Source organism: Vipera ursinii, assembly GCF_947247035.1.
Source record: "Vipera ursinii genome assembly, chromosome: 2".
Classification (NCBI taxonomy): domain Eukaryota; kingdom Metazoa; phylum Chordata; class Lepidosauria; order Squamata; family Viperidae; genus Vipera; species Vipera ursinii.
In genome coordinates, this window is record NC_139513.1 from 179,065,416 (window position 1) to 179,078,692 (window position 13,277).

The window sequence follows — 13,277 nt, forward strand, 5'->3', positions numbered from 1 at the left end:
TATAGGACCTTTTCCTTAGCATCGGAGGCAATTTAAGATTTATCTCTTGTTCTATATGCACTTAGTGCTTTTTCTTTATTAATCTTAAAATTTGGGTAAACTATCTTGATTATATGTGACTATTATAAATACTTTTTTTTAAAAAAAGAGGAGGTGGGTGGAGATAAACTAAATAATCAAATGCCAACATGCCCTTTAATAAAGAAAAAATGAGCATGGCAACAATATTTGCTTTAATATTCCCTTGATAAGTAATTGCCCTCTTTCTCTTCTGCACCACTAGCAACACCTAATTTCTTATTTATTCTGATGTAAAAGAATTAAGCAGATTTTCCTGGGGCTCTCCACAACTTCATGGTTCTGCATGCTTTCTCCTGTGTCAAAGCAGAATCATGGAAGGAGATTGATTCTTTCTTTCCTTCCACCCCAAAGAGTTAAAGAAATTCAAAAAATGACCAGAACACAGACTTCTGGTTTGCCATCACGGCGCCATGGATGCTGGAAGGCAAGCTCCGTCTTTCATGTCTGAATTTTTCCTGCTGGGGGACCCTGGAAAGGGTCTAAAGTCACCTTGTAGGGGTGACAAGCAAGGAGGGGACCCCCGCTTGATTGTGAGAGGGCAGCAGCTCTTCCATTTGATCCAGGGCAGCCCTCCAAACTGGCGAGGAAAAGACTGGCCACACCAATATGGCCCGTCACTAAGCTGCTGACAGCCGAAGTCAAAACCACCACCAAGCACCTTTAAAGCAACGTGGATAAAACTCGGTGAGATCTGATCTTCTCTTTATTAAGATTTAAATATCTTTTCCTGTAAAAGCTACCCAAAGTATTTTTCCCTCTGTGAGGAGAGAGGTAAGGGAACTTTTACCCCACCCTCTAACAAAAGCAGTGACTAATTACCCAGGGGAATCAGAGCAACTATAAGAACAATTTTAATCTAATTGGATGTATATGCTTTTGAAACTTGGGGACTAAACATTTTCCTATTCTTACTGGAGACGTTTGTTTTTATCTTAAAAAAAATAAAACTTGAAAAATTATCATAAAAACTTTGGACTTAAAAAGCTTTAAATGGCATTGGTGACATCTTGTGGCAAAGTATGGTATTACAATTTGTTATTGCCTAAAAGAGACTTGGCTTGAAGCCCAGACTCCAGAAAAAACTCTTCTGACCTTGACAGCTACCACCTGTGAAAAACTCAGCTTTAAAGAAGTTGCTTCTGGGTGGCATATCTGGCCTGTTTGAACTATGAATGTAAACCTTTACGGATTTTCAGAGTTATATGTGGGGAATTGCTTTCCTATTTCTTTACATGAGAAGCATATGTTATTATATGAAATGATGGAATACCTTGGACTATAAATTCTTACTTGGCAAACTATTCCCCCTATAAAGACTACTTTCAACATGTGAAATAGATGTCCCATACCCAGTTATAAAAAACAAAAAACGTTTTTTAACGTTTGATTTTAAAGTCTTCAACTTAACACATTATCAAGAGAATATGGATGAAAATCAGGGAAAAAATCCTTTCTATGTTGAAATCAATACATGAAACCATTCTTTGTACCTGTGACAAAATAAGAGGCAACATAAAGGAACAAGATGCCAGCTTAGATATACAAACCCAGATCTTGACTACAACCAAAGAACTAACAATGCAGAAAATAACAGAAATGGAACAACTAAACACTAAGACAGAGGACTCAATTGGCCAACAGATGCAGCCAACGGAAAAATCAGAAAGGGGAGTGCCAACACTTAAAATGGAAAAGACTTTTTACATAAATCAGAAGAAATTTGAGGAAAAGGAAGAAGAACAGATTGAATGGAAGATAAACCTATCAGGACAACTGTGGGAAATTGGAGTAATAGGGAGCCAGTTTATTGAATACAAATGGGCTAGTTCTTCCAAAAAAAGTGTAACCAAATGGTCTTTCTTATTTCAAATAATATATATAATAATAGAGGGAGAAATGTTTGATGATTCAAAAGTATTGAAATGGAAGGTTAGTTGGCAAAGGAAGAAAGCCAGAGTAAGGCTGAAGGAAACTAGGGTTTTGATTTATTACAGGGCATTTCATATTACTGATTAGAGGGTTGAATGTGGTGGAAAATAGATAATTTTTAGAAAATAAAGTAACATAACTGAATAGGTAAGATGTGTAACAAGACTAATAAACTTTTGGTTTAATATTGTGGAAAATAGATAACTTTTAGAAAACAGAACAAGACTACATGCAAATAGATAAGGTTTATTTAGAATATTAGATTTTGTTATGAAAAGGGAAAAAGGAAGAAGTTGAGATAAGAGAAACTTTGGTTACCTAAAGCTTGGAAATTATAAATACCAAATGTTAATTTGAATATTGATGGAAAATTAAAGCTTGAGAGAAAAGCAATAACAGGACATTGATTGTATACAAGGATTGAATGTAAACACAATTAAGATAAGTATAAGCTAAAAATTATTGAGAAATGTAACAAAGATGGTTTTACTTAGTTGATAATAATAAGAACTGTGTTAGTCTAATATGAGATAGTATATATTATGGGAAAAAGAGAGGAAATATTTGATGTTGTAACTTGAGATTTGTACTAAAGATTTATGTATGTTATTGAATTATTGATTCACCCAGTCACCACATTGCTTTTTAAATACTTAATTGTAAAATTAGAAAACTAATAAAATATTATATATTTTTTTAAAATGACAAGAACACAGATATCTTTAAATAGGACTCTTGTAGTATCACTGATCAATGTGAAATGTAAATAGCTTTCTACCTCCCAAACTTTCAGCTGATAGAGCATTCCGTAATAATAGAGGCTCATTTTGCTGATTGGACCCTGATTGCCAGGATTCACACGTAGGATCATATTAGGAAATAGATTTTCTGAATATTAAATAAAACTCATGGAGCTCTTTGATTGAATTGGCAACCAAATGATTATTGTGAAGTGTAAAGAGCCTTGGTGGAGCAGTGGGCTAATGCCTCCTTAAGTAACACCAGCTGCCTGCAATCAGTGCAGGTTCGAATCCCACCAGGCTCAAGGTTGACTCAGCCTTCCATCCTTCCCAGGTAGGTAAAATGAGGACCCAGATTGTTGGGGGCAATAAGCTGACTTTGTAATAATGCCGCTTGGGATGTGTGTGAAAGCCCTAATAAGCAGGCATATACATAGAATGAAGGCTACTGCTAAGCTTGTAAGCCGCCCTGAGTCTTTGGAGAAGGGCGGGATATAAATGGAATTAAAATAAATAAAATAAAAATAAATAAATGACTTTTGTGTGGTCTCTTCTTGGTTTTTGTTTGCAAAAGTTCACGTAGGCTAAAACTAATGCCTGTAATAAGAACTTTATGACTCAAATTTAGTCATATTTAATCATATCCCAATAAATCCCTGGAACTGATATTAGTTATATATGACAAGTCCAATGTTAGATGTCCTTGCCACACCCCTTGCTCCAACAAGAAACAAGCCGTTGAGTTCACAGGTGGTTGGTTTATTCACGGAATGTTCTGGCATGCATTATCACAGAAACAGCAAACAAAGCTAGCACTGGGAACAATCGCCTCCCAGTGCTCTATATACATGCCTCTTGACCGGGCCCACCCACCACCCACCACCCATCTAACCAACCACCCATCTACTAGCATGCGCACTGGTAAGAGCAGTCAGGCAAGGACGTGATGCAGGCTTCTGGCTCCTTGCTGCTTCACCATGTCGATCAGCTGTTCGGCAGGACAATCTCGGAGCTGATGGCCATGTAGCTGCACTCCACCAAGGATGTGATGCAGGCTTCAGGCTCCTTGCTGTTTCCCTGCTTGCTGCTTCACTGCATCGATCAGCTGTTCGGCAAGACAACTTCGGAGCTGATGGCCATGTAGCTGCGCTCCACCAAGGATGTGATGCAGGCTTTGGGCTCCTTGCTGTTTCCCTGCACCGATCAGCTGTTCGGCAGGATGGCTGACAGGCCGACGGTCACATAGCTGTGCTCCACCGGGTTCCCCTTCCAACAGCCAGGTAACAGGGGAGAGAAGGGCTGTTGCCATCATTTCTGTCTCTGGCCTCCAGCTGCTGGTCTTGTCCCCCTCCCCCCTCCCATTGGTGTCGAGCCCACCAAGGCTTGATAGGAGGCCCCCTCTACCAGGGCTCCACCTGGAAGGCAAGGAGAAATGTATGATTAGTCATGAGCTGTGGCGGATGCCGCTGCTAACCCCCCTCCTGGCTTATGAGGATACTGTCAGTGGAATAAACTCAACAACTGGGAGGCTCTTATGTTCGCTTCCCCCACCCAGGAGGCCTCCGTGACAGGGTACCCCTTCCACTGTACAGATTCAGCAGTCCAGCACTTCTTGGATCTCATAATGGTCCCCTGTGACAGGACCTGGTGTCTGTCTGATGGACCTAAAGGAGGATCCTTCCACTAGCTTCAGTAAACTGCAGTGGAATACCGGGTGCACCTTCCCCAAAAGAGGGGGTAGCTGTAGCCATACTGCGACTGGGTTCATGACCTGTATAATCCAGAATGGACCTATGAACTTTGACCCTACCTTTTTGCAGGGTATTTTCAGGTGCAGGTACTTGTTTGACAGGTACACCATATCCCCCACCCGAAAGGGCTTTTGAGGTGCACATTTCTTATCGGCCTGAGCTTTAGAGGCCTTTGCTGCTTTTTGTAAGGCTCTTTTTACTGTCTCCCAGACCCCCCATATGCGATCTATCCAGTCCTTGGGTTGGCAGGGGGATGGGTCCCCCTGCAGACACTCAGGAATCAGGACAAACTCCACCCCATGAATCACCCGGAAAAGGGTGAATCCGGTGCTGCTGTGGACCACATTGTTATAAGCCACTTTGGCAAACAGTAACAGGTCAACCCAGTCCATCTGTCGGTAGGAGACATAGCACTACAGGTACTGCTCCACCATCACATTGGCCCATTTGGCCACCCCATTGGTACTGGGGTGGAAAGCTGAGCTGAGTCCTTGGGTCAATCCGATGGAGCAGATAAACTCCCTCCAGAAGCAGGCAGTGATCTGCACTCCCTGGTCCGATATGATCCATTGGGGCACCCCGTGCAGGCAGTACACCTGTGTGATGAACATTTTGGCCAACTTCCGAGCAGATGGTAATCCTTTGCCTGGAATGAAATAGGCCTGCTTGGAAAAAGGTCAATCACCATGCATATGACCATGCATCCACAGCTCTCTGGTAGTTCCACGATGAAGTCCATGGCTATATCCTCCCATGGCCAGGCCAGGTTTGCCATGTATTGCAACAACCCAGAGGGCTTCCCTGTTTGAGGCTTTGTGGTGGCACACATGGGGCAATCCCGTACGTATGCTTCTACGTCCACCTTCATCCACGGCCTTTAGAATTGGCACCTCACCAGGTGCAGGGTTTTGAGGAACCCAAAGTGACCATCCTGTTTCACATCATGGGACTTCTGTAGCACCTCAGGCTTTATTGCCTGTGGGACGTAGAGCCTGTTGCCCTTCCAAGCCAACCCCCCCCTCTGAGATAGGAGGCCCTGATGTCCCAGAAGCCAAGGGTCACCTTGGTTCACTCTGTGCAGCTCCTGGACCAGGTCATCTGCCGGTTTGCATGTGACCGCCTGAGCGGCCGCCTGCTTGAAGGGAAACATGATGGCCTGTACCACCTCCTCTTGCCTGTTATTGTACTGGGGCATATGTGACAAAGTGTCCACCAAGAAGTTCCTGCCCACCGGCACATATTTCAGTTGAAAGCAAAACCTTTGGAAGTATTGTGCCCATCAGACATGTTTTGGAGATAGGTGCCTGAAAGGCCTCAAGGTTTTTATGGTCTGTCCAGACCTCAAACAGTTCTTTGGCTCCCTCCAGGAAATGCTGCCAAGTTGACAGTGCCCACTGTACAGTGAATGCCTCCTATTCTGTGTCCATCAGTTTACGGGAGGTATATGCACAGGTCTGTAGTGTTCCTTGCCCATTCTTCTAGAGGACAACCATCCCAACCACGATGTCACTGACATCAGCCTGGACAACAAACAGAAGGTCAGGATTGGGATGTTGTAAGACAGGCTCTCTTGTGAAGAGGACCTTCAGATCCTCAAAGGCCTTCTGGCACGCCAACATCCATGTCAGTGGTTGACCAGGACATGGTTTACCCCCTGTATGTCTCATGCAGAGCAGATCTGTTAAGGGTAGGGCCACCTTAGCAAATGAGGGGATGAACTGCCGATAGAATTTTGAGAACCCTAGGAAGCTCTGCAGCTGATGGTGGGTCCATGGTGCCTGCCACTCTATCACAGCCCTGACTTTGGCAGGGTCCATCTCTACACCTTCACCTGATATCCGGTACCCCAGATAGTCTAACTGGGTTTGGTGGAACTCACATTTGGATAGCTTTACACACAGGTGCACCCTCAGTAGTTTCTCCAGCATCTGGCGTACTAAGCGGATGTGCTCCGTCATGTTGGTGGTGTAGATCAGGATGTTGTCCAAATACATGATAACCCCATGGTATAAATGCTCATGCAACACCTCATTGATTAGCTGCATGAACACTGCAGGGCCTTCCTCAATTCAAAAGGCATCACACGGAACTGGTAGCTCCCTAGTGGGCAATTAAACACCATCTTCCACTTGTCCCCTCATTTCACTCAGACCCTGTAATACGCCTCACGTAGATTGAGTTTAGTGAACACCCTGCCCTTTGCCAAATGGGCCAATAGGTCCTTCATCAGCGGAAGGGGGTACATGTTCTCTACACATACCCCATTGATGCCGCAGAAATCCATGCACAAGCACAGGATCCCATACTTTTCCTTGAAGAGAACTGGAGTCATGACCCATGACCATGCAGGTTGGATGAACCCCCATGCTAGGTTCTTATCGATGTACTGATACAGCTCTTCCATTTCCTTGGGCGTCATCACGTACATCCTGAGCTTCGGGAGTTTGGCATCTGGTAGGATGTCAATTGTACAGTCGGTCAGTCGATGAGGAAGTAACACATCACACTCCCGCTTGCTGAACACCTTGGCGAGATTGGCATACATCGACAAGAAGGGGGGGTTCCCACCATTCTCCCATACCCCGTTACTCCATCTCCCTTGCTCTCTATGCTCTTCTGTGCTTGTTCATGAGGGGACGGCCTAGGATGAATACCTATTCGTACCTTCTGGTAGCCCCCCTCCCACCAGATCATAGGACCCCACTTGTCCAGCCACGCCAACCCCAGGATAACAGGCTCGGTCATGGATGGGAACACTATGAACCAGAGAACCTCCCAATGAGCCCCCAGCTCCAGCCATATTGGTTCTGTTACGAGGGTGGCCGGAGGCCCCCCCCAAATAGGGATCCATCCACCTGCTTGAATATCACAGGACTGGCTAGCTGCCGCACTCTGATCCCCAAGTCAGTGACTACAGCCCTACTGAACAGGCAACGGGTGCATCCAGAATCCCCACAGTGGCCTGTCTGTGGACCCATCAAGGTGATAGGGATGACAAATGGCCGTATGGGTTTACTCACCATTGGGTCCTTCGCTGCATCTTCCTCCCCTCCCAGCACTCTATACAGTATAACATGGCTCCTGACCGGCCCCACCCCTCACCCATCTAAACCAGCATCTGGTGTGATTGCAATGGACTTATTGATTTCAATGGACTTATTCTATATTGAGACTGGATCAATACAAATATAATTTAAATTATTTTGAAACTGATAATGGAATATATCCCAAAAGCAATTATTCTATCCATGTTGATCAATAAATGATAAGCACCAAAGTATAGTTTTAAGTGAATTCACCTACTCTACCACAATGGGCAGATGTAATTCAAATATAGAACTAGTAGACTCCCTGCTTTCATTTTAATGCCAAACAGTACTTGCTCATTAAATTTACACTCCATCCAGTTTTTCTTTACTCATGAATGTCTCCTCATGAAATAAATAAAGTGTAATTAACTAAAATTACCATAACATATGGTTATATATGTCTGTCCAAATGACCCTTGGAAAAATGGGGCTATCATTGTTGGATGGTAAGTCCCTAACCCCCGATCTGTGGATCAGCACCAGTCTGTGGCATGCCAGAAACCAGGTCGCACAAACAAGCAAAGCCCCATCCATGGGATGCAGTCAGCACAAAAATGCATGCCTCCTCCAGTCCATGGAAAAACCTCTCTCCATGGAATTGGTTCCTGGTGCCCAAAAGGTTGGGAGAGCCACTGTATTAGATAATAACAATTAAATAGGCAGCTATGTACAGCATCTGTGCTTCAACAGCAGAATACGTCTTATTAGGAACAGCCAATCAGAGTTCTTAGTTACTTCTCTGTAACTCAGAAGTATCTAACTTCCTAGTGCTGGAAATTAGGGACATATAATATGATCCAATGAGATCATATTATATAAGGGAATTCTAGTCCAAGAGTGAATTCCACAAGTGATTTAAAAAGGCCTCTATTTCTGGACCACAATATTCTGAGTAGTGGAACCAGCAGTATCTAACACAATGCTCTCCACTTTTTTCCTTTTCATTTCTAAGGCAGCACCACAGTTAAAATCATGATGTTGTACCATATGTGGCTTGTACTTCATAGGTATATGTTAACTCCATAGTAAGTAGGAATTTATAAACAAACTGAAAGTATTTCTCATACTGTATATGGAGCATTTTTTTATTTTCAGCAAGTGTGAAAGTTTCTGTGTAGAGCAGTCATATTGAAGAAAGAATTGTAATTTCTTAAAAAATACACAGCAAACTTAGGTGGTAAATATGGAAGACTTTTTAACCACAGTTTTCATGTATCTATGAACATTCCAATATTTTTTAAAAAATAATACTAGGCAGAAATTAGTGAGGTGGGTTACTTATACAAATACGAGATATGTGCAAGGATATTTAATTCAGAAGTGATTGTCTCTACAGAAATAAAGCTCTATCAGAGACAGAGATTTCCAGAGTTCTGTTCTCTTCTGTGATCACTGTGTTGTCATACTTTTTCCCCATCAGGAAGCACACCCACCTTAAATATAATAGCAACTTTGAATTTCCCCTTTATTTTGGCAGCTGAAATAGTCATTAGTCACCCCTTCATTCTAGTATATTCATTTTGCAGCATCACAGGTTGTGGGCTATGTATTTCCAGGATTATGTCACAGGATTAGAAAATATAGCTTTTGCAATACTGTAATCTAAAAGCTGATCTGTGATTATAAATGCATAGAACATATAGACATGACCTGCTGAATGGGTAATTTTATGACTTATCTCTTTGCCTGGGTGTGTTTGCTTGCTTGAAAGATCTACGGCAGGGGTCACCAACCTGTGGGTTGTGGCCCGGTAGTGGGCAATGGCCTGCTGGCCACTGGGCCACAGGACAGGCTAGTGCAGCAACCGGGCACAGAAATGGGCCATCACCACACTTTGGGATGCAAAAATGAGTTGCTGATGCACCTTGGGGTGAGAAAAGAGGATGCCACTGTGCCTTGGGGCGTGAAAATGGGATGCTGCTGCCATGCCTCGGTGTGAAAATGATGTGCCACGAGGTGTGAAAATGAGATGCTGCCACTGTGCCTCAGGGCATGAAAATGAGCCACCACCACACCACGGGGTGCAGAAACAAGGCGCTGTGCCACGCAAGAATAGGGTGGGGCTAGTATCATGCAGGCACTAGCCCTGTCCCATTTATGGCATGCATATAAATTGCTTCCCCCTCCCTTTTCCTCCAGTCCACCAACTAACAAAGGTTGGTGACCTCTGATCAGCATAGGTGTCAAACTTGCCATGTCACATGACATGTGACCTATTGTGATGTTTTTTGCATTGCCGGAGCTGGGATGGGTGCGGTGTCCATATGATACAACCGGCCCATGGGCCAGCAGTTTGACACATCTGATTGATGCTATATTAAAGGCAAAATTGTTCTGTACCAGCCTGCTACCGGCCCTGCAGAAAAGGCAGGGACAACCCCTTTTACAAGAAGGCAAGAGGCTGCAATTACACCTGCCAAATTTATTGCTACAAAAACAAATAGAACAAGACACGAACCAAGAAACAGGAGCTTTTCAAGCGGTTGCCTTCAGCAAACCAGCCCTCCCATGCATTCCCCCTTAAATACAGTTCAGGGCGTGGCTTCTCTCTGCCTCCTTCTGAGGAGCCCCATTGCCTTCCTCTGTTTACTCCTGATTGACTGCCTCCTGCGTCGGGCGTCCTTGAACAGGGCCAGCTGTGGGTCATCTTCATCCATGCTGTCAGGCTCACACAGCTGTGTCTGCGTCGTGACCAGATGAGAGGGGCCTGGCTGAGGGCTCTCATCAAGCTGTCCAATCCCCTCAGAAAGCTCTTCAACACCCCCCTCCTCCTCCTCCTCTGAGTCGTCCGACCCAACTGCCGAACCCACAGGCTGACCCTGAATCACAACACTATCCCGCACCGCAGGGCCCTTCCCTCGGGTCTGCCAATCCGGATGCGGTCGGGATGGAAATTGTTCATGAATCAGGTACTGGAAACGACCTTTCAGCCAATGGGAATCCCTGATGCTGGCGACCTCGTACTCGGGGGTGCTGCCTCCATCACGAGGTCCTGATGGGGGAGGTTCCACTCAGCGGAGTGGACAGGCCGGTTGCTCGGGGACCAACAGAGACCGATGAAAGACTGGGTGCACGCGCAGGGAACATGGCAGAGTTAAGTGATAGGTGACCGGATTGATGACAGCCTCGACTGGGAACGGTCCTAAATATCGGTGATCTAACTTTCTCACTGGACGTGTTGACGGTAGGTTTCTGGTGGACAACCAGACCCGATCTCCCACCGATAGTGGAGGCGTATCCCGTCTTGACCGATCAGCAAACCTTTTGTAATCGGCCTTGGCCTTCTCTAACTATCGTCACACCAATCGATGGATCGCCTGTAACTCTGCCATGAAGTCGTTTGCTGCCGGCTCTGGTGAGTCCACGGGAGAAAGGGGAAAAAATCGGGGGTGATATCCCACATTGGCCAAGAACGGCGTCATCTGTGTGGAGGTGTGCTGCGAATTGTTAAATGCAAACTCAGCTATGGCCAGATAGTCCACCCAATTGTTTTGCTGCAGATTAACGTAGCAGCGCAGATATTGTTCCAGGATACCGATGACCTTCTCGGTTCCCCCATCAGTTTGAGGATGATGCGCGGACGAGAGGCAAATCTAAATATCCAACGCATGCATCAACTCCTGCCAGAAGCGGGCTGTAAACTGGGTCCCCCTATCAGAGACGACTCTATCAGGGAGACCGTGCAGCCGAAACACCTGCTGAATGAACATACGACTAGTGGCGCGGGCTGACGGTAAGCCGCGACAGGGGATGAAGTGCGCCATCTTGGTCAGCATGTCCACCGCCACATACACTGTCGTAAAACCAGAGGATGGGGGTAAATCCATCAGAAAGTCCATGGACACAGCCCCCCAGGGTCTTTTGGGTGTCGGCAAGGGCTGTAGTAATCCAGGCGGGGCCCCTGTCGCTGACTTGGCCTGCCTGCATGGGATGCAGGAAGTGACATAGGACTGGATGTCGTGTCAGACTCGGGGCCACCAGAAGGTATGGGAGACCAGGTTCAGGGTCTTGAACAGGCCAAAATGCCCCGCCGCCGGGTTATCGTGACACTGGCTGAGGATGAGTCCCCTGAGTGGCCCTCCCGGAACGTAGAGCCGGTCACAATAATACAAGAGTCCATCCGTGACCATCCAAGGAGAATCTGGCCCCACCTCCTCCTTCCGCTGAGCCACCCACACCTCCTGCTGCTGTGCCTCCCGGATCCGAGCCCGTATATCAACCGGCTCCCGCACCGCAGCAAAAGACTCGACGGGGATCACTGTCCTGGGCAGAAGCTTGTCTTCCACTTGGGAATATTCAGGCTTCCTGGACAGAGCATCCGCTCTTTGATTGTGCCCGCTAGGTATGTACCGAACTCGGAAGTCGAACCTCACAAAGAAAAGAGACCACCGGATCTGGTGTTGGTTCAAATTCCAAGCGGTCTGCAGGCTTTCCAAATTCTTATGGTCTGTCCAGACCTCGATTTGATGCCGCGCTCCCTCCAGATGATGCCTCCAGGCCTCGAACGCCACTTTGATGGCCAGCAGCTCCATCTGCCAGATTGTATAATTGCGCTCCAAAGGGTTCAGTTTTCGTGAATGGTACGCGCAAGGGAAGAGGGTACCACTGGGCGTCATTGCCTGGAGTAACACCGCCCCAATGGCAATGTCGGAGGCGTCCGCCTCCACGACAAACGACCGTTGCGGGTCAGGATGCTTCAAGATGGGCTCCTTCATGAAGGCTTCCTTCAAAGTCTGGAAAGCCCGTTGTTCTGGAGCATTCCACTGGAACCGAGTCTTCTGCAGGAGCCAGGTGAGGGGGGCTGTCAAGGCAGCAAACCCAGGGATGAAAGTTTGGTAATAGTTGGCGAACCCAAGAAGTCGCTGAACATCCTTCACGTGACGCGGGGGTTGCCAACTCTGCAAAGACTCAACCTTACTTGGCTCCATGGCGATGCCCTCAGGAGAAATGCGGTGACCCAGGAAATCGATGGTCACCCGGTAGAACTGGCACTTCTCCAACTTGGCAAACAGCCGATGTTCTCGGAGTCGCTGCAGGACCTGATGGACATGTTGATGGTGCACCTCACGCGATGGGGAGTAGATCAGGATGTCGTCCAAGTAGATCACGACAAACTGATCCAACAAATCCCGGAAAATGTCGTTCATGAAATGCTGAAACACAGCGGGGACGTTGTTCAGGCTGAACGGCATCACCGTGTACTCAAAATGTCCATAGCGAGTATCAAACGCCGTCTTCCACTCATTACCCAGCCGAACCCTGACGAGGTTGTAAGCTCCACGCAGGTCCAGTTTCGTGAAGATCTTAGCCTCCCGGAGTCGGTCCAAGAGTTTGGGGATGAGGGGCAGCGGGTAACAATTGCACACCGTGATGGTGTTGAGTTTCCTATAATTGCAGCAAAGCCGCAATTCGCCCGACTTCTTTTTGACAAAGAGCACGGGTGCAGACACTAGCGAGGACGAGGGCCGGCTGAAACCGCGAGCCAAATTCTTCTCCAGAAAGTCCCGCAATGCAGCCAACTCAGGGTCCGACATGAAGTACAAACGCCCCACTGGGAGAGGCGCATCAGGGACTAATGAGCCTTGGTGGAGCAGTGGGCTAATGCCTCCTTAAGTAACACCAGCTGCCTGCACTTAGTGCAGGTTTGCATCCCACCAGGCTCAAGGTTGACTCAGCCTTCCATCCTT